The 22,778-nt window shown below is 43.1% G+C and overlaps 1 pseudogene; it reads left to right on the forward strand.

Moving 5' to 3' along the window:
• Positions 1 to 8,033: 8,033 nt before the first annotated feature.
• Positions 8,034 to 8,264, forward strand: LOC112067369 (V-type proton ATPase subunit e 1-like; annotated as a pseudogene).
• The last annotated feature ends 14,514 nt before the right edge of the window (positions 8,265 to 22,778 follow it).

A 22,778-nucleotide genomic window follows, 5' to 3' on the forward strand; every position in this document is an offset into this window, starting at 1 on the left:
GTGAGAACCAAGAAGGGGGATAGACACGACACATGAGAAGTAGTCCCGATTCTCAATCAGGTAAATCAGTGGGCCGTGCCTGGTCAGTTTCACCTTATCAGTGCTGTCCAACTGCTGTCCTCAACTTCTCTGGTCATCCTCCACCCTGCCTGAGCCCTGCCTGCTCCTTACCGTCCAGAGGAAGATTTGACAACCCATCAAGTGTTGAAAGGATATCAAAATAGATCAAATTTTCCTATGAAAATCTCACAGATGGAGGGACCAGACACACTGACTAGATATCGGGGTTCATGATTTTACAGTGGGAAAGTGCATTTTAAACCAGAGCTAGCCTGAAAATCCAGATCATATGGTCACTACAACTGCTAACCAGGTAAATATAAAAATGGGCATCTTATCCTAACACGAGGAAAAGAGATACGCTTTTTCTTTTTTTTTTTTTCTGGTACATGGCCCTCTCACTGCTGTGGCCTCTCCCGTTGCCGAGCACAGGCTCCAGACGCGCAGGCTCAGCGGCCATGGCTCACGGGCCCAGCCGCTCCGCGGCATGTGGGATCTTCCCGGACCGGGGCACGAACCCGTGTCCCCTGAATCGGCAGGCGGACTCTCAACCACTGCACCACCAGGGAAGCCCCGATATGCTTCTTTAAAGATGAACTGTGTCCTTTATTTTGTGTCCAAACCTGCAATCTTTCAACATCTTGTTCGGCGTCACAATTGCTATGTAAACTCAGGGTGGGTAATTACCTTCCTATCATCACCAGGAACTGGGATATGTAACATACGAAAGTAGACTGTAACATCCTCCTACTCGAAAAGCATCCACTCCAGGAAAGCACAGAAACCCATCTGCAAAACAGGCAGGAAGGAGGAGGAGGGAGGGGAAGCTTGTGCGCCAGCAGACTCTTGCCCTCCTCTGTCTTGGAGTCTTCTGCTCCGGTTCAGGAGAACGCTTTCATGCCAGTAATGATGAATCTGACGCCATGTGAATGAGATTTGCAGGTGTGAGTGGGAGGCTGCCGGGGCAAACCCGGATGAATGGGAACGTGGGGAGAGGAGGGTTTCTGGGACAGAAGCAGAAGCAAAGGTTGTGCTTGAATGAGCAAAAATAGGACAGATGCCTCTTCTTGAGGGAGGGTAGATGGGCGTCCCAAGAGGCAACTTGAGGGCTCTGAGCTGTACAGCCTCAGTGCTGCTGTCAGGGAAGGATAAAACAAAGCGGGAGACGGCTTCAGCAGACACTGAGAGTCAGAATTGTCTGATGGCTTGGAAAGTCTGCCAAGCCCACTGGGGCCACCTCCACAGTAGCTCAGGCTAGGCAGCAGTCTTGATAGGTCAACCCCCATGAAAGCAAATGAATGGATAAGTCAAGGGCACAAGTGCCTGCCACATAGTAGGCACTAAGTAATAGTTACTGAATGAATGAATGAGTGCGTGGATGAGCCAATGTAAGCTTCAGAGCCAATCATTTGGTCCAGGAACTGCATTGATTCATTCATTAGTTCATGCAGTACATATATTTTGAGTGTCCCCGCTATGTCTTGAACTATGCAGCAGTTCAAGATAGAAAAGGTCTGCCCTCCAAAGCTTCTAGTGGGGAGACAGAGACAAATAGATACACAAGCAAATATATAATAAGATAATTTATAAGCAAAGGCAAGCGCTATAGAGAAACTAAAATGTAGTTTTAGACTAGAGCAGAGGTCAGCAAACTTTTTCTGTCAAGCGCTAGAGAGAAAATACTTTAGGTTTTGTGGGCCAAATACTCTCTCTTAAAACAATTCAACTCTGCCATTGTAGCCTGAAGGCCCCCGTGGACAATATGTAAATTACAAACATGGCTATGTTCAAATAAATCTTTATGGACACTGAAATTCGAATTTCACATAATTTTTATGTCGCAAACATGTTTTCTTTCAACCATGTAAAAATGTAGAAACTATTCTTGGCTCTCAGGCCATATAAAAACAGGTTGATGGCCAGATCTGGCCCCCAGGATGTAGTTTGCAGACCCCTGGAATAGAGTGATGGGGTGGGAGGGTCTGCTGGGAAGGTGACATTTGAGCCTAGTCTAGCATGGGGAGAAAGAACCAGCCACGCAAAGAGGAGGGAAGAACATTCCAGGCACAAGGAGGCATGGTGCAAAGGTGTGTGCGTGTATACATACACACAAACACACATCCACAGTACTATCCACCACAGACAGTTGTCGAATAGTGGTGAGAGAAAACGGATCTAGAAACGTCTATGTCCCCACCTGACCATGATTTGGGGATGAAGGCAATCCAGTCTCTGTGCTTATCAGCCAGGTGTGCAGCTTCACACGTTGATGGACTGGCATGTCTCTGGACAAAACAGATTCTGACTTTACTGGCCCTGGTTTCTATTCTGCATATATCCTCATTGTTCAAGATTAGTCATTAGATTTTTAAGCAACAGCATCTTTCTGGAAAATTTGTGGGGGAAGCAGCTCACAAAATGAGGTTGTGCTTATTTGTTTTGTTTTGTTTTGTTCAGGGTTTACAACTTTTTGAGTGTTATGGATAGATTCCTGGATTCTAACCAACATCAATCATCCTGGTGCCTTTCACACGAGTGTATGGACATAATCTCATTAAATACAGATTATCGGAAGTCTTCCGGAATTGTGTATGCCAAGGGAAAATGGACAACTCCATCCATCAACCACACACCATGACAGCTGTGGCTACCATCAAAAACTAGGCGAAGCAGGTTCTTGGAAGCCCCTGCTGTACCTTCTCCAATCCCTACTAAGTAGGGATAGAGTAAGAGGGTGTGATGGAGAGAAAGAGCCAGCCCCAGGTGAAAGGAACTTGTCTTTGAAGCATATTGTTTTGATTCTTTGGCTTCTGGCCCCTATAGCCTTTGGACTTGAGTCAATTCCTGTTCTCGTGGAAGCTACCCAGGTTCATACTTTCCCCCTTCGTATGTGGATTTTTACTTTGTCAATTAACATTTCTTGCACAGAATTAAGGCACAGAATAGCATCTCAATCCTTCATATCCCCAATTGGGGGGCAAAGCAACTCAGCAGTTTTCAAGTCCTGGCAGCATCAAAAGAGCATCTGCAATCAATTACCACCTTTTTTCCCCCTGTTTCTCACCATCCGTTGCTTAAAAATGGCTAACTTATTTTTTTCCCTCATATCCTTGTAAAAACACATGCACACACCAACACACACATGGCTCCCAGGCTGAAATCACAAGTGCCAAAGCTCAGCCTGGAGAGAACGTTTATGACTGGGTTATACATCCCCGAAAATAGGGGTTTATAATGGAAACACTGACAGATCATTAACTATAACAGCATAAACCGAGGCACAGAATTTTCACGTTGTCTCCATTTTGTTTGTGTCAGCAGGATTTCCAGGCCCAGAATCTGGTTGGAGCTCATGAGCTGTGCCCAAATGTGTGAGGCAAATCTGAGGGCAAGAGGACAGCCCGGAGAAAATGGCTCAGGACATGCAGAGACTTCAGGTGCAGAATATTCTGTGATGTTTGGATTCAGAAATGATCACAGGAATCTCAGCATGGAGAAGACAACCGCCTGGTCTGGAAGCTTAAATCCCTGTCAGCCACTCATCTCCAATGACCAATTGCTCCTTGCCCCAGGCATGACTTTTACTGATATAAAGAAGCAATTTAGGGCTTCCCTGGTGGCGCAGTGGTTGCGCTTCCGCCTGCCGATGCAGGGGAACCGGGTTCGCGCCCCGGTCCGGGAGGATCCCACATGCCGCGGAGCGGCTGGGCCCGTGAGCCATGGCCGCTGGGCCTGCGCGTCCGGAGCCTGTGCTCCGCAACGGGAGAGGCCACAACAGAGGAAGGCCCGCATACCACAAAAAAAAAAAAAAAAAAAAAAAAGAAGCAATTTAGAGCAACTAGCTAGTTAGCTGATAGATGGAAACTATCCCCAGCAAGGTCTCCATTCTAGTTTTTGTGCTCTCCTAGGAGGAGATGCATCCACCAACTTACCACCAATGCTTAGAACATTGCCTGACACATAGTAGACGCTCAAAGCACATTTGGTACCGCACGCATAACTGGATGGATCCATGAGCTAATGAAGGAATTAACAGATCTCTTTCGGCCTCACTCAGGTTTCTTATGTGTGAAATGAGGGGGTTCAATACCAACAGTGGTTCTCGACTCTGGCTGCACACTGGAATAACGCTAAATCACTTTACAAACATACTAACACCTGGACCCTACCCCCGACCAAATAAGTCAGAATCTCTAGACATGTGGCTTGAGCAGCAGTAGTTTGAAAAACACCCCAGGTGGTTCTAATGTAGACTAGATGATTCTAAAATTCCTTTCTGTGTTTTTAATCCTAACTAATTTGGGTCATGAAATTCGAGGCCTAGAATTTGTCTCTCCTGAGCTCAGAGAGGTAAAAGGAACAGGAGTGAAATGACATTGAGAAATTATATTTAGGAAATAATGACCATTTATTGGACTCCTTGGTGCTAGGCACTGTGTATTGCCTATTATTATCTCCAACCCCTCTGACAGGTGGCCTTACCGCAGCTTCCCTGTTTTTCAGATGAGGAACCTGGGGTTCAGAGAAGCAAAGTGAATTATCCAGAGATAAGGAGTTATCCAGGGAGAGGCTGACCTCCTCAGCTGCTGTGGGGCGTTGTCAGTCAATTCCTTTTCAGAATTAAAGGGTGTTCAGCATCCGGCAAAGATTTTATGTTCAGGCAGAGTGTTGGAAGAAAGAGAAGTGAGAACTTCAAGACACACCACACCAAACTGTGAGGTTTGGGGAGGAGGAATTCCCTCCCGCCCCTGCTCCCCTCCAAAGTGAAAAAGGACAAGCTCTCGCTCCCCCAGGCCTGGGCCAGCTGTCAGAGATGAGCCCTGATAAAGGCCCTGGGCCTCCTCCTTGAATTCCTTTGTTCCAGAACCCATCCCATTAGAAAAAGGTCACACATCTTTGGCCCCTTTTAATTTCAGGGGTGGAGAGGTAAAAGCCCAGTCGGGGAAACATGTGCAATTATGAGCAATTACTTAAACGGCTTTCAGACAAGCCTTGGCCCTCCACCAGCGGGCACAGGGGCCGGCGTCTGCGTTTTGTAGGCAAGAAGGAGCCGAGGGTGGGAAGGTAGGGACGGGGGAGGGGAAACAGCAAAGCCTTTTGTCACTGGGCTACAAAAAAACCCCATTGGTATTTCCTGCCACCGGACTAGCTGACACTAACCAGCCCTGCGCAGGGGAACTATTCACTTAAAAGTCATCGTTTCCTTTACTTATCTGCCTCTAAAGAAACAAATCTATTAGCAGCAAAGAAATCACTCCAGCGGCTTCAACTAAGTGCTTCCCCTGCTGAAAATGCCAAAGCCCTGCCTTCAGCTCCGGCAGGCCATCCCCTGGCCTCCGCTCCTCCCAGGCAGCAGCTCCGAGCTGGCCCGTGTCAGGGCGTCTCTGGCCACTACAGATAACAAGGGCCATTACGTTCCAAATCCTTCCCCAACCTCCTCCCCTCCGTTCCGCCAAAATCCCAAACCCAATTTCTCCCTGGCAGATCAAAGGCCGCCCAAGCTACAGGAGAGCTCACTTGATCAATAAACTCTTGACATGGGAATAAACAGAAGGATACAATATTTTCCTTCAGGATTTATTTTGTCCATGGAGTAGCAGTGGCTTGCTATGCCTATCCTTTTGAGAACCATGGAGATTCGGTGCTAAAGCTCAAAATAGTTTACTCCTGAATGAAAAATCAAAAATGCCCAGATAGCCCGAAAACACTTTTTTCAGTCTTTGTTGGCCTTAAACATACAAACTGTAAGGGGAAGACTAGATCTTCCAAAAGCAAACTTTCCTTCCACTCCAACTCGGTTTGCAAAAGTTTACTGTAGAGCTACCTAAGCAAGGCAATCTCATTTTAATAATTAACTTTGCAATTTAGGAAGTATAATAAAAATTAATATGCATCTCTCACTGTTCGTCCTAAAGAATTCAAAAGTACTTCACAGACAACGATCTGAAACTATGGATGAAAAAGTACAGCAGGGTTTCCCTGGTGGCGCAGTGGTTGAGAATCCGCCTGCCGATGCAGGGGACACGGGTTCGCGCCCCAGTTTGGGAGGATCCCACATGCCGCGGAGCGGCTGGGCCCGTGAGCCATGGCCGCTGAGCCTGTGCGCCCGGAGCCTGTGCTCTGCAACGGGAGAGGCCACAGCAGTGAGAGGCCCGCGTACCACAAAAAAAAAAAAAAAAAAAAAAGTACAGCAAACCCCAAAAAAGTTGAATCCAGGACGCTGTGCATTTGGGACATACCAATTGTTTTTAAACTCTTGAGAATATTTATTTAAGAAATCAATTCATTGATTCCTGTATCACTCTCCTATGACTGTTTCTTTGATACTGAAATCCTTAACCCGCGAAACTGAAGGAGAGAGAATTTCAGCTGAGTCGCTAAAATAGTCCAGGGAACTCATTTGGAATCTAGCTATCTAGATTGCCCCATTCACTACCATGTTATGTTTACTCACACATGCTTTCATATATAGCACATGTATATTACAATTTTTAGAAATAAAGTCTTGCATCTTCCTCCTTTGTAAGATATATAAACGTATACTTAGATCAATACGAGCTTTTCATTAGTTAGTACGGAAAATGTTCCACAAAGATCACTGAGGCATATTAAACCACTCTAACTTAGGATCCAGATAAGAGAAAGCAAAGTAGATCAGCAACATAGGCCAGAAGATGAGGAAGAGGAGGGGGAAAATGGTGTCTTGTGACACAATGACAGTTACAGCTTAAGCCCAGAATATAGACAACAGGGTGTGTCAGCTTTACATTTATAGCCCACAGGAAGAATAGAAACTCCTTGCCAACCTGTCTGTATATTTCCTCCTACAGCATGACTTCAGATTGATAACTACCATTTACTGAGATCTCACATTTACCAGGCAAAGAGCGAGGCACTTGACAAGCTCTACATTATTTCCTTTATTCCTCACAAGAGTCCTATGAGATAGGTACCATTTGACAGACGAGGTATATGGTCTTAAAGAGGTTAATTGTCTTCCCCAGGGTCACATGGAAGCGACTGGAAATGCTGATATTTGAATGGGGGCATCTGACTTCAGAGCTGCCACGTGAACTGCCAACCTGAGACAAAAATGTCTGCAACTTCCCTCCCAGCCCAGCACTATGAATTTCAGTCAAGAGGCAGTTGTAGCCTTTCTCTTCTATAAAATTGTCCTCAATCTTCTCCATCCAAACTTTTATATGATCAAACAGTGTTTATTTTATTCATGGATATGTTTACGTTGCCTATCTCCAAGTACATTATTTTTGAAACACTTTCCCCTTATTCTTGCATTTCTGCCAATTAAGTCAGGAGAAAATCAATATTTCATGGAGGAGAGAAGGGATCATAAAGTACTTTGGTGGGGACCTAGAAACAGGTCTACCGGTTCCATGTACCTTCCCCCTTAGTCTTGTGACCTTCAAGAAACACATCATTTACATTAATTTCATTAGTTTTCAAGTGTAACATTTTAAAGAAGCCTGGCATGATTTATTGATGTCTGTCCCCCCGCAGGAGTATTCTTCTCTTTCTCCTCTTAGCACAATGATTTGCACTAATCCTTTAGAGGGGCGGTGGGTAAGTCTTTTGTTCTATTAAGGTAACGTGCAACTGTCCAGACCCTGTGTTCAATGGCTACTTTGCCAGCCCTCTCAAGTAGTTTGCCATGAAATTTCAGGGTCAAACAGCCGTTGGATGCACGTATGCCGCACCTCTCAGCAAACTCACCAGAATGGCCGGCCTGCCTGAACACAGAACTTGGCATCCTTGGCCTAAAAGGGACCAGTACCACTGGTCCACCTTGTGGGAAAAATGTCTCTGAGCCAAACCATACAAAGCCAAAGTGGTGGGGGCTAGGGGAGGAAGACAAGCCAGCCAAAAGGAAAACAAATGTTCCCCTGTCAAGGAAATCAGCCAGGTGAGGCCAAAGTGGGACAACGGGGCAGGGGCTAGAAGCTCCAGTGGCACCCATGGCAGATAACAGCCTCACGGAGCCCCTCATCTTGATGAATATGTCTGGGCTTCGCCGGCTTCTTGGTGCCCTGGTTCATCCCTAAACAGTGATTATTACCATGGTAGTGACCTGTTCAGTTTGCTGCTATCTCTTTTGGCTGATTGCAGTTCTGGCCCAACTCAACCCTCTCTTTGGACCAGAGGTGAAAAATGAAACCATTTGGTATCTCAAGCATCTTCGGCCTTGAGGGACAAGACTCCCTCTCCAGTGCTCAGTCACTGAAGTCATGAAGAGAATTCCTCTAGATGCAAAAGCACCTCCAAACCCAGACCACCTCCTTGGACTCACCTATTTTGGCCATCAGTTGCCTTAAACATTCACACCATATTTGAATATCTTATTCTACAATGAAGTATTTTTTCCTACCGTCTTTTTTACACTTTGAAAAATTATGTACCTACTTAACGTCAACTGTGCCGACTCCGTAAAATGTTTACACACTCTTCTGAGGTAGAAAGTGCTATTCCTCTGAGAAATATGTTACTCTCTCCTTGGAATCAATGGATTTGAAGATGGCTCCTGCCTGCTCACCACATGGGAATCAGTGAGGTGTTTAAAAACTGCTACAAGACAAGTTAAGGCTCCAGTGGGACAGTCAATAAGGGAACATGTTCAGAGGGAAGATGTGACCCAACAGATACACAGAAGTATATTCTCAGGATGAATCTTATTTCTGCCCTCTTTTGGAATAACTTATTTTTCTGCTTCCTATGAACAAAAGAAAAGAAAATCAAATTAGTTCCCTGCCCTCAATAATATATAATTGGAAGAAGGTCTTGCAATGTGCTGAGATTTACGTTAAAATGTTAATTAAACCAAGTTGTTGAGTAGAGTCAAGGAAACCGTGGATAGGCCAGAGTCGTGTAGCAAACACCGCGAGAGCTAACTTGCCCAATGAGCAAGACTCCATGAAAAGTAACATTTCCCAGAATATGACTTTCCATCAGATTTCTCAAATATCACAGGATTTTGCTGACAAGGGAGAAGCCTCAGCTCAAAGTGTCTCTGTGGAGGCCGCTATGAATCAATCTCCTGCTCTCCCACGCGCCTGTGGCCACAATAGATCTGCCTTGTCCACTGACACACCTGTCACCTGGACTCCTCACAGCCAAAGGCACATGTGCCTAAACAGGCTAAATGAATTCTTGGCCTTGTAACAAAACAAGGATAACCAGCCACTGGTGTTTGACCCCATGACCTTGGCCTCTTTAGCACCATGCCTTCCCCAACAGAGTTAAAGAGCTGTGTGCTCTGTGGTCATGTCACCTGGCAGGAAACCCTCAAGCATGTGAGTCCTGTATGGGCAAGGAAAGTCTGGAGAAATTAAGGCTGAAATACTGCCTACACATCTATTTCTAGGAAGTGGTGTACTTCATATAACATGTTCCTATTTTCAAAAATATCAAAATTGCTACACACTGAAAATGGTTGATTTTGAGCCTTTAATAGAAATATGACTATGTATATAACAGGTAGGTAGATATTATGTATATATAACATATTATATATATTTATATATTAAATTACATATACATTATATATAAAAATACAGATATAAATATCAGATATATATATAAAATTTATGTTTATATATAAAAATAATATATATAAAAATAATATATATAATTTTATATAATACACATATATATATAAAATATTTTAGAACCTTCTTGAGGAGAAATTAAAATAGGTGTTTCAGAAGCTTTACAGTGGCCGCATTTCACCTGGGCCCACCAGGAAAACTAATAAAACAAGGATCTTTTTTTGTTTGTTTTTCAAAGTAAAATTACCACCGAAATTCTAGTGTTCCTTTTCCTGGCAAGTCCCCTTGGTATTAGTCTCTTGGTCTTTTTCTCATGTGCCTGAGGAGCAAGGAGTCTGCTACAACGGAAGCCTCCGCTTTGGGGGACTTCACTGGAATCTGCTCATGGAACTGTTTCCTTCAGGGCCCCCTCTTCCCCTCCCTCATCCTTTGCTCCTTGTCTCTGCCTTCTCCCCAGGATCTCAGCCTGCACCACTGTCCCTTTCCCTTACCACATTCCTGACATGATGGCCTTCTGTCTTGAGCATGCCAAGCTCCTGCCTGCTCACAGGTGCTTGCATTTGCTGTTCACTCTACCTGGAAGACTTGTCCCTGGCTCCTTCTCATCTTTCATTTCTTACTTCAATAATCACTTGCTCAGAGACACTTCCCGGACCTCCCCACCTGAGTCAGTCCTCCACCTCCACCCAGTTACTCTCCATCACATTCCCCTGAGACTTGTCTTGAGAGTACTTATAATCATCAAGCAATATTCTGTGTTTGTTTATTCACTGTTAGCCCTCCCCTCTCTCTAGAATATACGTTCCATGAAGGGTGAACTTCACCTACTTTTTGCACTCTCAAACACCCAGCACCTAAGCAATGGCTGGCACACAGTAGGAGCTAAATAAACAATAGATGAATGAATGAACGAATGAATGAATTGTCCAGTGTTCCTCAGAGGGAAGGCACAGCTTCTCCAGAGAGACTATGGAATATCTGACTTGTTATTTAAGGAGTTTGAAGAGCATTAACGACTTCAAACCCCTGACACTCTGCTTGGTCTCTGGTTGCTGTGGGACCTGCCTGACTTCAGGGGGCTTCTCTAGTTTCCAAACACAAAGTTGCCCATATATTAAAATGCTTAGAGATATTTAGCCTCTAGATAATGATAATAGTTACCATTTAGTGAGTACCTTCCCTGACAGGAATGTGCATAAGACATTCTCACATTAGTCTGCTCGGCCAACCTATGCCGTAGGGGGTGTTATCCCTACTTCATATACTAGGAGATTGAGTCTCAAGTGATTTGCAAAAACACATGGAACGTATAAGTATCAGAGCTGGTATCTGAAGCTTGTCTGTCTCATCTATCTTAAAGGCCCATGCTTTTAACCACTTCTTTGTTTTGAGAAGCCAAAACATCAATGTGGTAAAGAGAATCAGCTCGTGGTGCACAAGCGTGTGATGTCCTTGAAAGGTATGCAAGCATTTGTGTCATGTGATCTGTAGTTATAGCTTCCAACCCCTTCCTACCTATTCTAGACCAGTGCTTATTTGTAGCAGTACAACTACTTCAGGTTGTTCATGAGTTTTCCTGGGTTTTCAGATACTGCTCTCATCAATTCCAAGGAAAGAAAGCAGAATTATTTGAGGTTTAGCACCTGCAGAAACTGTTGCTCTTTGTTCCAAGTGACAAACAGCTCACGTTTATGGAAGATATAAGCTGAGTTCTGCCTTCTTTGTGGTAAATTTCTACCAAAAGTAATGTGAAGGGCTGAAAATTTAATGTTCCTAAGAGTAAAATGTACACAGAAGTTTACAGTTCCTAATTTTTCTATAATAATAGCTATCTCAGCATCAACACCATTCAAACAAAGCTATAAAAACATTAGGATAATATTTCAGAGAAAAACAGAAAAGGAAATAATTTACTCTCTTCCAACCCTCAGACCGTTATGATTCTTTTCTCTGCATACCTGACTTTTCTTCCTTAATCTGTCCATCATGTAAATCATTCTGAGTCTCTTTCTTTTTTTTTTTCTTTCTTCTTTCCCAGAAATCATCATAAGAATATCTACCTATTAAGCTCTTGTCCCTTCCACTTGCCTTTTAACCCCCCCACCCCAATTTCTACATGAAGTTTACCAGTTCCTCCCTTAATTTTTTCTTCTGTAAGATGAGCTTCCAAGTTCTTACTCCTTTCTGCTTGAATTTGTGTGAAAATGCAAGTGTTTAAGATTTACAACTCTGCTTCGCAGGCTCTCTTTCCATCTCTTCTGGGGCTTAACTACTGAGCTAAAAATCCCCCAGCTGAAATAGCAACAGATGGAAGGTTTTGAAGACATATCCAAATCTCCCAGTTCAACCAAAAAAGCAACAGCTTTCAAACTTGTTACATTATGGTGGGGAAGGATTTTCCACTGCCTGACCCGTCTCTCTAACAGGAAACTTTCAGCAGCCTCCATGGTGTATTAACCAAATGACTGAATCTAATAGGAGCCTTTTCACAATAGGGAGAGCCTGTGTGCATGTGGACCTTCTCTCTCAGGCCAGTTCACTAGAGCAAGTGTCCAAGTCACCAGACATCTCCCCACTCCTGGGTAACAGGGGATAATGGGTAAAGAAAAAAAGAAAGGCAAAGAAAACACAATGTTGGAGAGCACTTGGAAGTAGTGTGGCCTGGTGGTGAAGAGTAAAGGCCTTGGGATCCCAGTTTTGTCACAGAACAGTTTTTTGTGATCTTGGGCAAATTAATTAACTTCTCCAAGCCTCAGTTACCTCATCTGTAAAATGGGGCTATTCTCAGTACCTAATTTGTCTTTTTGCTGTGACAAGATAGTCACAATTTGACAAGACTGTACAAAAAGCGCTTAACACTCTTACGATACCATGCTCCATAAGTGGTTCCTATCACGAACACAGTTTTTATTTGCTGTTACATCATGGAGCAGGCAGCTTCTCATGATAGCAAAGGAGTTTAGGCCAACAGGTATAATGTCAGGTTTACCCTCCTAGATAACCCAAATTTATACCAGATGAATTAAGTGGAAAAAAGGAAAAATAATAAACAAAGGACCTTTTAAATGTGTTTCCAATATAAATGGTCTAGAAGCAGAAAAGAGAAAATAAAAGGAAAAGGACAGACAAAACAGATAAAGCTTGTATCTCTCCCAGATTTCAACATAAACTATCACGGCTTTGGAAAAGACCCATCCATTAGTTCTTCAAAGTTCTTTTCTCAAGGGAGAAGAATCCCACCCAGAGAAGAGAGACTGGCCTCAAAATACCAAAAGAAAGTTCAGCACTCTGGCCTTCACATTGAGGTAACAGTCTCCAGGTCAGGGGTGTTGACCTGTCTGCAATTTCTGCTGGTGGAGCCACTGAAAGAGGGACCCCCAAGGGTACACACGTGCACACTGTCAATCCCAAATGCACACACATTCCGGGTAACGCACCCAAGGCGGTGGGGAGGGGCACTTCATCAGCCCCATCAAACTGTTACTTCTAGTGGCTGATACTCTGACCTTCTGGCCACCGGCTGTCATAAGAGGGCTATATCCCTTTCTGAGACTCTGAGTAACCTCACCAAGAGGTTGTTCAAAGGCATGCAGTTCAGAGAAGACAAAACAAACGCAGGTGTGCAGTAGAATGGGGCCAGTTCTGATGCTGAGACCAGAGTGAGGCTGCCTACCACACTGCTTACTTCAAACCTAGTTTATTGGAACCAGAAAACTGAGTAACAACCACATTCTGAAACTCAAGATGCCAGCAAGAGTTGGATGTTCCTTAAAATAAGCTTTTGCATTGATTATTTTTAGATGGTGCTGAAAGGAGACAGTTGCACCCACCTAGGAATTGTGCACGGCTTAAGTAGTAGATAAATTATTTTCCCTAGTGTGTGCTTTAGAATTTCACCTGGATGGAAAACGACACCAGCCGTGTGCCTCACTGACCTAAAAACCAAGCGGTCTCCTCCATACGGAAATTTAATTATTCTGTAAAATAAGACTTTTATTCTTGTGGAGTGAGTATCCTTTTCGCCAACAATGATTTTCAAAGGCTTCAAATATCTGAAATCACTGTGAGAGGCAAAACTCTGATTTAACTGCATTCTTCCCCTCGTTAGGAAATATCTCCTTAAAATACTAATAGAGCCCAAGCCTATTTACATTGCAAATAACACGAAACAATTTCCCTTCTTTCACTGGCCTCATCTAGCAACCAACGTGGTGAGAGTAACAGCAACTAAAACTGACGATTCTGACCTGGTGCCTGGCGAACATTTCTCCTTTTATAACTACTTGAGCGTGGCAGGCTCTTCCTATTAACTACATTACCTCACCATTATCAAAGACGAAAGGAAATTAATTTTGTTTTTCAAGGTCTTGGCAATAAGTCGGTTCTTTACTTCATCAGACATCTGCTGTTTTTCTACGTGTGTCATTTGCGAAGCTGAGTTTTCCTTATGACTTTATTCTCATAACAATTTATCACGCAATGGTGTTTACCAGAGGACTTGGGCCGACGGGTTTTTCTCTCTCCCAGCAGAAAGCGTAACAGTAACTTAAGGCCAATATCATCATCTATATTTCATTCTCAAATAGTTTTCTGGGGCTTAAAAAAAAAAGCCAACAAGACTGTCAAGAAAAAATAACCACTTATGGTCTCCGGCTGAAATGTATTGCCAATGCAACTCTACTTTGTTTTAACAGATGGGCCTTTATCAGCAAATTATGTGGGCAGTTCACCAACTTCCCTTAGGAATGGAGGAGTGCTTCCATTTACTTGGGCTCTTATCTGTTCATTTAAAGCCACAGTTGACCGCAAAATTCTAGGGTTTTTTTTTTTTCATGTATTGATACAAAGGATAAGCTACAGAGAATCCTCTGTTCTCCAGTCATTAGTCATTCCTGGGCTGATTGATAGGGCCTAAGCCTTATTTCACACCAGTGAAAAAAATAATTAGGTAGTCCACATAGATACAGGAGGTTCTCTAACACGCTCTACATTTATTCCCTTGCCTAATGGCATGAGGGCCTCTGAAACAGCTCTTCACAATATTTATTTTGATGAATAATCTGCTGGGGTTGAGTCATTTTTCTTTTTCTTCTCTAATCTCTCACTGTTCCTCTCACTTTCTCCAGCTGCTGACTAACTCCTAGAAGCCTCAGTTCTGCTGGTAAACACAAGAACCAGATTCACGGGAGGCTGTTGTTTCAGACAGGAGTCAACAGCTCTAGAATGGAGTGTGCAGAGAATCTGAAAACCAACTTCAAGGAATATTAGAGAAAACCTCTATCTGCCTCATGCATCCTATGTGGACCTGTGTTTTTCTGTCTATATTTTTTTTATTAAGGAGAGTCTCATCAAAAAAAGAGATGAATGATGACAAATTTTTATTTTACCCTGAAAATTACTGTCACCTTCCTTTGTTGCAATTTACCATAGACATTTCCACAAGCATTCAATCCCTAGGCCTCGAGTTCTCTAAACCTATCAAATAAGAAGGTTGAACTAGACCCCAAGTTGAGTGTTCATGAGGCACATGTGGGGAGCTTGGTTCAGTATATGCATATCTGAGCTCCACCCTGATTCAGTAGTGTTGAAGTGGCACCCAGGAACATTCCATTTTCAACTCACCATTGGTGAATCTAATGCAGATGGTCCATGGAGCACGCTCTGGGAATACTGGTCTGATGAACTTCATAGGGCACTTCCTCTTTCAAAAGTCTGTGATTCCATAAAAACCTCAACCACAGCTATTAGCTGATCATCTGAGCAAATCTAACATTTATTGACAAATCTATCCAGCGGGCACTGGCTTCAGTGGTATCTCCCCGGGTCTACTTTGTGAGCAGGGCAAGTCTGGCTCCAGGGGGGCTTTGAGTCTGAGCAGGGTGCGGGTGGCAGCCCTACACTCCAGGAACCAAACACATCAGCCCAGCCCAGCCCAGCCCACGGGCTCCTCCCGGCCTCAGAGACATAAGGCTCTTCAAAATGCTGCATCGCTTTGGTGTTCAAGGTAGGTTTCCGAAACAGCAGACACTTGCATTTTCAAGGAAAAGTACAGAAACCTTTCATCTTGCAAGCAGTGACTCTGGCATCACCCATGATTCGTTACTTATTATCAGACAAGTCTTCTCCATTAGCACAATGAGAGAATTTTGTAGGGATGAAATTAGAAAACTGATTACGACCCACGTGAAAAATGAACCACAACAAAGTGTGCAACTTTTCAAAACCATTCATCCTAACCTCAAGGCTCACGAATGAAAACCAGAGAAGTACACGGCTGGTATGACCCAAAGACCAGTGCTCATGCATGCTTACGGAATTTACAGGATGCCGTGAGGACAAGATTTCAGTTTATGAGCACGTGGAAATCAGAGGCCAAGGCCTGATCACAACTCCCTTACTAACTACTTGTGTGACCTTGGCCAAGTTACTTCACTTCTCAGAATGTGTAAAACGGGGCTCACAGTTATTCAATACGTATCTGCTGAGTGCCTGGAGTGGGCCAGTGACGTACAGTAATCTCAAGCAGTGGACAAAACAGGCGAAAATCCCTACCCTCAGGAAGAACACAGACAAGAGACAAAGAAATTGAAACTACAATGTCAGTCAGTGATACGATGAAAAATAAAGCAGGGTAAGGAGTTAGGGTTTTGGGTTGCTATTTCAGATAAGAAGGTCAAAGAAAACCTCTCTGAGGAGGGACCGTTTGAACAGAGGCCATAATAAAGTGAGGAAGGAGCCTCATAATATCTGTGTAAAAGCCATCCAGGCAGAAGGAAAGTGCAGGCGCAAAGGCCCTGAGGCAGGAACGTTTGAGGAATGGTCAGGTGACAGCAAGGCGACAAGTGTGGCTTAAGGAAAAGGAGTGAGGGGAGAGTAGTGGGAAATTAGGTCAAAGAAGTAGCCAGATCATAAAGGGTCTGAAAGTAAGCACTTTGGGTCTCATTCTGTTTTGATGAGGAGCCTTTAGAAGTTCTGAGTAGCATTAACTGATGGATGTTTGAAAGGATGGTTCCAGCTGCCGTTTGTAGACAAGAATATAAGGGAAGTGCATCCATCAAGATAGGTGAGGTCATCTTTCCTTGTTGCAATCTGACATAATCTTTTCCACAAGAATCAAGTCCCTGGGAAGCCTATAAAATGAGAAGGTAATCAACAACCACAAAACTGTTGTGCTTTATAGAAGCAAAGGTTACTTCTCACTCATACTTCATGTCCATTGTAAGTTAGCTGGGGTTCTGTTCCACCTCTTCTCATCTGGGACCCAAGGATGGAGCAGCCTCTATCTGGATCGCTGCAGATCACCACGACAGAGGCAAAAGGGAGCACGGTGACTCATGCACAGGCTCTGCAATGTCAGCCTGGGAGTGATACACATCACTTCCACTCATATTTCATTGGCCAAAGCAAATTGTGTGAACACATCTAACTTCAAGGGCAGTGGGAAAGTACAATCCTACCACGTGCCTGCAAGATGGAAAACTGGATGAACAGCACTAACGAATACCACAGAGACCGGAAACAGGGAGACTGATTAGGAGGCTTTTACAGTAATCCAGGCAAGAGAGGAGAACGGCTTACACCAGGCAGTGGCAGGAGAGGTGTTAGGAAACAGAAGCAGAAGATATTCTGAAGGCAGAGACAAAAAAAAATTTGCTGATGGATTGGATGTGGAATAATCATAACCACCTCACAGTGGATTTACTTTGGTGAAGATTAAATTAGATGATATATGTGAAATTTTTGCACAATGCCAGACACGTTGTAAACCTCAACGATGGTGATTATTATCGTCGTAGTTCGAGACTGAAGAGGTACTTATGATAACAGAACAGAACAGCCTAATTTTGGCCCATCCTATTTTCCAAGATATATTGTCGCTTCACTCTTACACCACTATTCACACACACACATGCACGCAAAGATATTTTCCAAAAATAATCGTAGTGTTTCTTATCAACTTGACTTTAAATGGTCTTCACCTCTTAGGAAACTTTCTAATAATGAACTGATTTTCCTAGTAACTTCAGAGAAGCTTTCATTCACGTGGACACACATTTGGGACCCAGAGAGCAGACTGCATAAAAGTCAGGAAGCCCCCAGTCTCTCAGCTCAGATGTTGTAGGTTAATAGTCACTTGATTTGGAAATATGAAATGAACTGATAAGAAAATTTGTTCATACCAATGACATTCAGGAATGAAAATTGACAGGTCACCTGCTTTAGAAGATTTGATTCTTCAGATTTTAAGGGGAGGAGACCTTTAGTGACATTTGCTCTCTTATGGCTTACATTAAACAATTTAATATATAACATGAGGGAGAGAACATGATTTAAACAATATATCCAGGAGGAAAAATAAATGACCTCAGTCCCAAGAGGCACTGTTATGCACTGGTACTATTCATGTACATTATAAGGAATGATGTATCAGTTTTACTTCTAATCAGCATCTAAATATATCACCGTCGGTTCCTGGAGTGCATTACACTATCTCGCAATGCATGCTCACATTCTACATTAATGTGGAAAGTATCCATCCGTTATCAGGCAGAACTTAATTCTATACTGAAAAATGAGGTGTCTGCTTGGTACACTTCTATTTTTAGGTTTAAAGTCATTGAGAAACCAAATCTAAAATAGAACTTTGGAACTAAACTATGCTGTTTTTTATGGCGTGGGTGTTAAGAGATAACAGTTTTTTGGGCGTCTGATTCAGAGGTATCACCTATGTTTTGGGTGCCTCTGGTTGCCTCTCCTGTTTGGGAGCATCTAACCCAATGGTGTTGTGAAATTCTTTAAAAATATTCTTAGAACAAATTTTTAAATAAACATATAATACATGCGGCTATCTCTGAGTTAACTGTCCCCACAAACAAGCAAAATATCCCAGGAATGTCACAAGTTCAGCTTCGAAACTATGTCTTTCAAACTGCTTCCTGTCTATGCATGTGTCTTGATTTGGGGTTCAAAATCTGTGTTCTCTATGGATATCAGTAGGATAAAAAGGGCTGGTTTATGCTAACACATATATATGGAACCTAAGGAAAAAAAAAAAAGTCATGAAGAACCTAGGGGTAGGACAGGAATAAAGACACAGACCTACTAGAGAATGGACTTGAGGATATGGGGAGGGGGAAGGGTAAGCTGTGACAAAGTGACAGACTGGCATGGACAGATATACACTACCAAACGTAAAATAGATAGCTAGTGGGAAGCAGGTGCATAGCACAGGGAGATCAGCTCGGTGCTTTGTGACCACCTAGAGGGGTGGGATAGGGAGGGTGGGAGGGAGGGAGACGCAGGAGGGAAGAGATATGGGAACATATGTATATGTATAACTGATTCACTTTGTTATAAAGCAGAAACTAACACACCATTGTATAGCAATTATACTCCAACGAAGATGTTAAAAAAAAAAAGGGCTGGTTTTTGCGATATTATACAAATGAAAGTTAAGTATTGAAACACACCAAGTGATGTGTTCCACGGCATAACAAATACAAGCAGACTCAGTTAGCCAGACCACGTGCTCAGGCCACTGTGGAGGTTCCATAAAGTGGATCTGATGGATTTACTGAGCATCTTCTATGCGCTTAGGACAGCGTTAGGTACCATGAGAAATAAAAAATACATGTGACTATTTCTGTTCTCAAACTCCTCAAAACAATTGAAGATTCAGTGGATCTCTGTTGGGTACAAATGATAGAAATGCAACTTGATCTAGCTCAACTCAAACAGAAAAAGTGGAGGAAGGTGGGAATTTATTGGCTCACCTGACTGAATTATGGGGCAACTGTAGACCTAGCCTGTAGAGGGAAGTGTAGAGGGATGAAATTCTTGACTGCTTTTTGTTTGTTTTTTTTTTTGCGGTACGCGGGCCTCTCACTGTTGTGGCCTCTCCCGCTGCGGAGCACAGGCTCCGGACGCGCAGGCTCAGCGGCCATGGCTCACGGGCCCAGCCGCTCCGCGGCATGTGGGATCTTCCCGGACCGGGGACTCTCAACCACTGCGCCACCGGGGAAGCCCCAGTGCTTTGTTTTTACGTCTTGCTCCTGTGCTTCTGTCTGTGCTTCAGCATCATCTTCTCAGACTGGGTTTTCCAGAAAGCACAACTCTGGCAACCTCCAGATTCACGTCTTGACCACTTCGGCACCAGAATGAAAAGGACCCTTCCCCACTGGTTCTATGAAGGGGTGCACGTTTCCATGGTGTAAATACTCCCACCCTGGCCAGCTTCAAGCTACCACCCTGAGGTCACCAAATGGGGAGCAGGGAAGAGATGCTGTCCTGAGCCTGGCTGAGCAGGTGCGAGCCAGCTCCAGCATGCCACTGATTTCCGCCATACTGCAATCCCCTCTCTATACACACCTACGGAAAACCCAGCTAGATCTGGTCCCTGCTTTCAAGGGGTATTTCAAAGAAGACAGAGAAGCAAGTAAATAATTACAGAACAGTGAGGTAATTGCTACAACACAGGCACACACAAGATACAGAGATGGCCCCAAGCAGGGGTGATCCCCTCTGCCTGGGCTGGAGTTGGGGCCTCAGGGGAGGCTTCATAGGAGATGCCTTTATGGTGGAGAACATGTTCACCACTTGGAAGTGTGGAGGGGAAGGGTGGGCAGAGGAAACATCGTGCACAGTGACCCACAGGAATGCAACGGAAGGGGGTGAAGAGACTGTGAGAGTGGTTGGAGGGAAAGTACAAGAAGCTGAGAGACACGGGCGAGGCTGGGGGCTGTGGGGAGTAAATCAGAGATGAGTCATGAGGACTTTGGATGCCTTCTAAGGAATTCAGCTCTTTAGCCCATCTGTCAGTGGTCTTCAACCTGTTTCTAGTAGGGGGAACCCTTTTGCTATGAAATGTTAGGTGTGATCTCAGCTTATAAAACAAATAAATTTCTTATATTCTTAGTGCATACTCATTGTACTAAAAATAACTGTGTTACATTTGCTGAGAATACCCGTTTGTAAACTGGTGGTGCCCTGAGTGTTAAAATTTGGTATACAGTATAGCACATTTGAGAGAGTTCACATTACTTAGATTTTTAAATAATTGTTTCTGAAATAATTTCAAACTTAAAGCTGCAAGCATAGTATAAAGTACACCCATACTTTACCCAGACCTGCCTATTGTTAATATTTTGCCCTGTTTGCTTTATCATTTGCTTTCTTACGCTTGCTCTTTTCAAAAGTACGTACATATGTGTATGTGTATGTATGTGTGTATACTTATTTTTCTGAGCCATTTGAGAATACATTACATACCTCATGGACTTTTACCTCTGAACACCTCAGGATATATTTCCTAAGAATAGAAATACATATTCTCTCCTATAACTACAGTATAGCTATCAACTTCAATAAATTTAACCTTTATTCAATACTTCACTCTTCTGCCCTAATTCCAATTTTGTCAGTTATTCCAAAACTGTCATTTATAGCATTCCCCCTCTCCAGTACAGGATCCACTCTACGACCACATAGGATGTCCTTCCATCCCTAATTTGTGATATGAATTTTGATCTCCAGTCGAAGTTTTTTCAACTTCTCCATTCTATGTATAGTGGCTATTTTTTTACTTTGCTATTAATAAGCAATTTGAGGGGATACATTTTTAGATTAGGTAAAAATGATGATTTTTCAACTTTAGCACTCCTTCCATGATTACCAGTAGGTAGTTGACATTCCATTATAGGCAAGAGCTCTCCCTTCTCCTCCATAGCTTTTGGTTTTGTTTTTGTTTTTTAGTATTTATCTCTTTATTATCAGGAGGTACTCACGGATTCCTTTTTCTTCAATGCTTTATAATTCACTTACTGTCTTTAACATTAGTGCTCAGATTATCTCTGATTTGACCACCGGACATCCCTTCAAACTGACTTCAGTGTCCTAGTGATATACCCCATTGGGTTTTGGGTTTTGGGTTTTCGGGGTTTTTTTTTTTAGCATTTTCATACTTTCTGACATAAAATATACCAGGTTCATCCATACCGACCCTGCCTCAGCCTTGGAATCAGCCATTTCTTCAAGGATCTCTGGTTCCTTTTATTGGGGAATGGCATTAGGGACCAAGATTTGGGTACTAAGTGTGCTTATTGTTACTAGGGTGTCATTACTTCTTGGCCTTTTCAGTGGACAAAGCTAGGATATATACATGTATGTATCCACAGAGAACACACACACACATAATTCTGAGTCCACACCAGTGCCTCAAATTCAAATTCATCCCCACAGAGTTCTTTTCTTGACTTCCCCATTCCACATTTGTACCTCTCTTATTCCACAGTGACAACTAATTATTGTTCCTACTAATATGAACTAATTTACTCATTACTCAATCCTCTAACATACCTAAAAGAGTTTCAGAAGGGCTTCTCCCCAAAACAAACCTACTAGAAAGAGTTCAGGACTTGTTTGCTGTTCTCTCCATCTCCCCAGCCTGCCAAGACTGGATGTATTTAGTCCAATATACTGTGTTCATAAATTACTTCAATTGGTTATTTTTTCCCCCCATTTATTTTGGTAATGTTATTCATTTGAAATACAGCTGGGTTCATTTGCTTCAGTTTTCATCCAGTTTCAGGATGCTTTTTTACCTTCCATCATTGCTGACTTTATTTCATTTTTTGAATAGGTAGAACAGTAACATGCTTACAAACCTCAAAACTGTATGAAAAGGCACACTCAGAAAAGTTTACACTGTAAACTTGTTTCTAAATGAACAGCATTCTTTTTTAGAGACAGCTCCTGTTTCTAAATGAACAGCATTCTTTTTCCTGTAATGAATCATCAAATGATTTCATCCGTCATCAACAGGTGTGGGAAAGGGGGAATATAATGATGTGTAAAGGGTTAAGGACAAGTCCCAGTTTTCAGGCTGAAGTGCCTGGTAGGACGAAGGTGAACCTCTGCAGGACACAGCTCACAGGGGAAGAAACAGGTTTGGACAGAAAGAAAATGAATTCCGGTTTTGATACGTACTGTGTTCCTGCCCAGCTTATCTTCTGGAAAGCCAGAAGAAGCAGGACTAAATGAAAGGGAAAAGGGGAAACAACAGCAGCAGGCAATGTGTGAAGGGCCAGTGAAAGCTGCACAGCAATGAACCTTGAAACCATCTTGAAATTACCTGTCTTTATTGACTGTCCCATTACCATA

This window comes from Physeter macrocephalus, chromosome 11 (genome assembly GCF_002837175.3).
Source record: "Physeter macrocephalus isolate SW-GA chromosome 11, ASM283717v5, whole genome shotgun sequence".
NCBI classification, from domain to species: Eukaryota; Metazoa; Chordata; class Mammalia; order Artiodactyla; family Physeteridae; genus Physeter; species Physeter macrocephalus.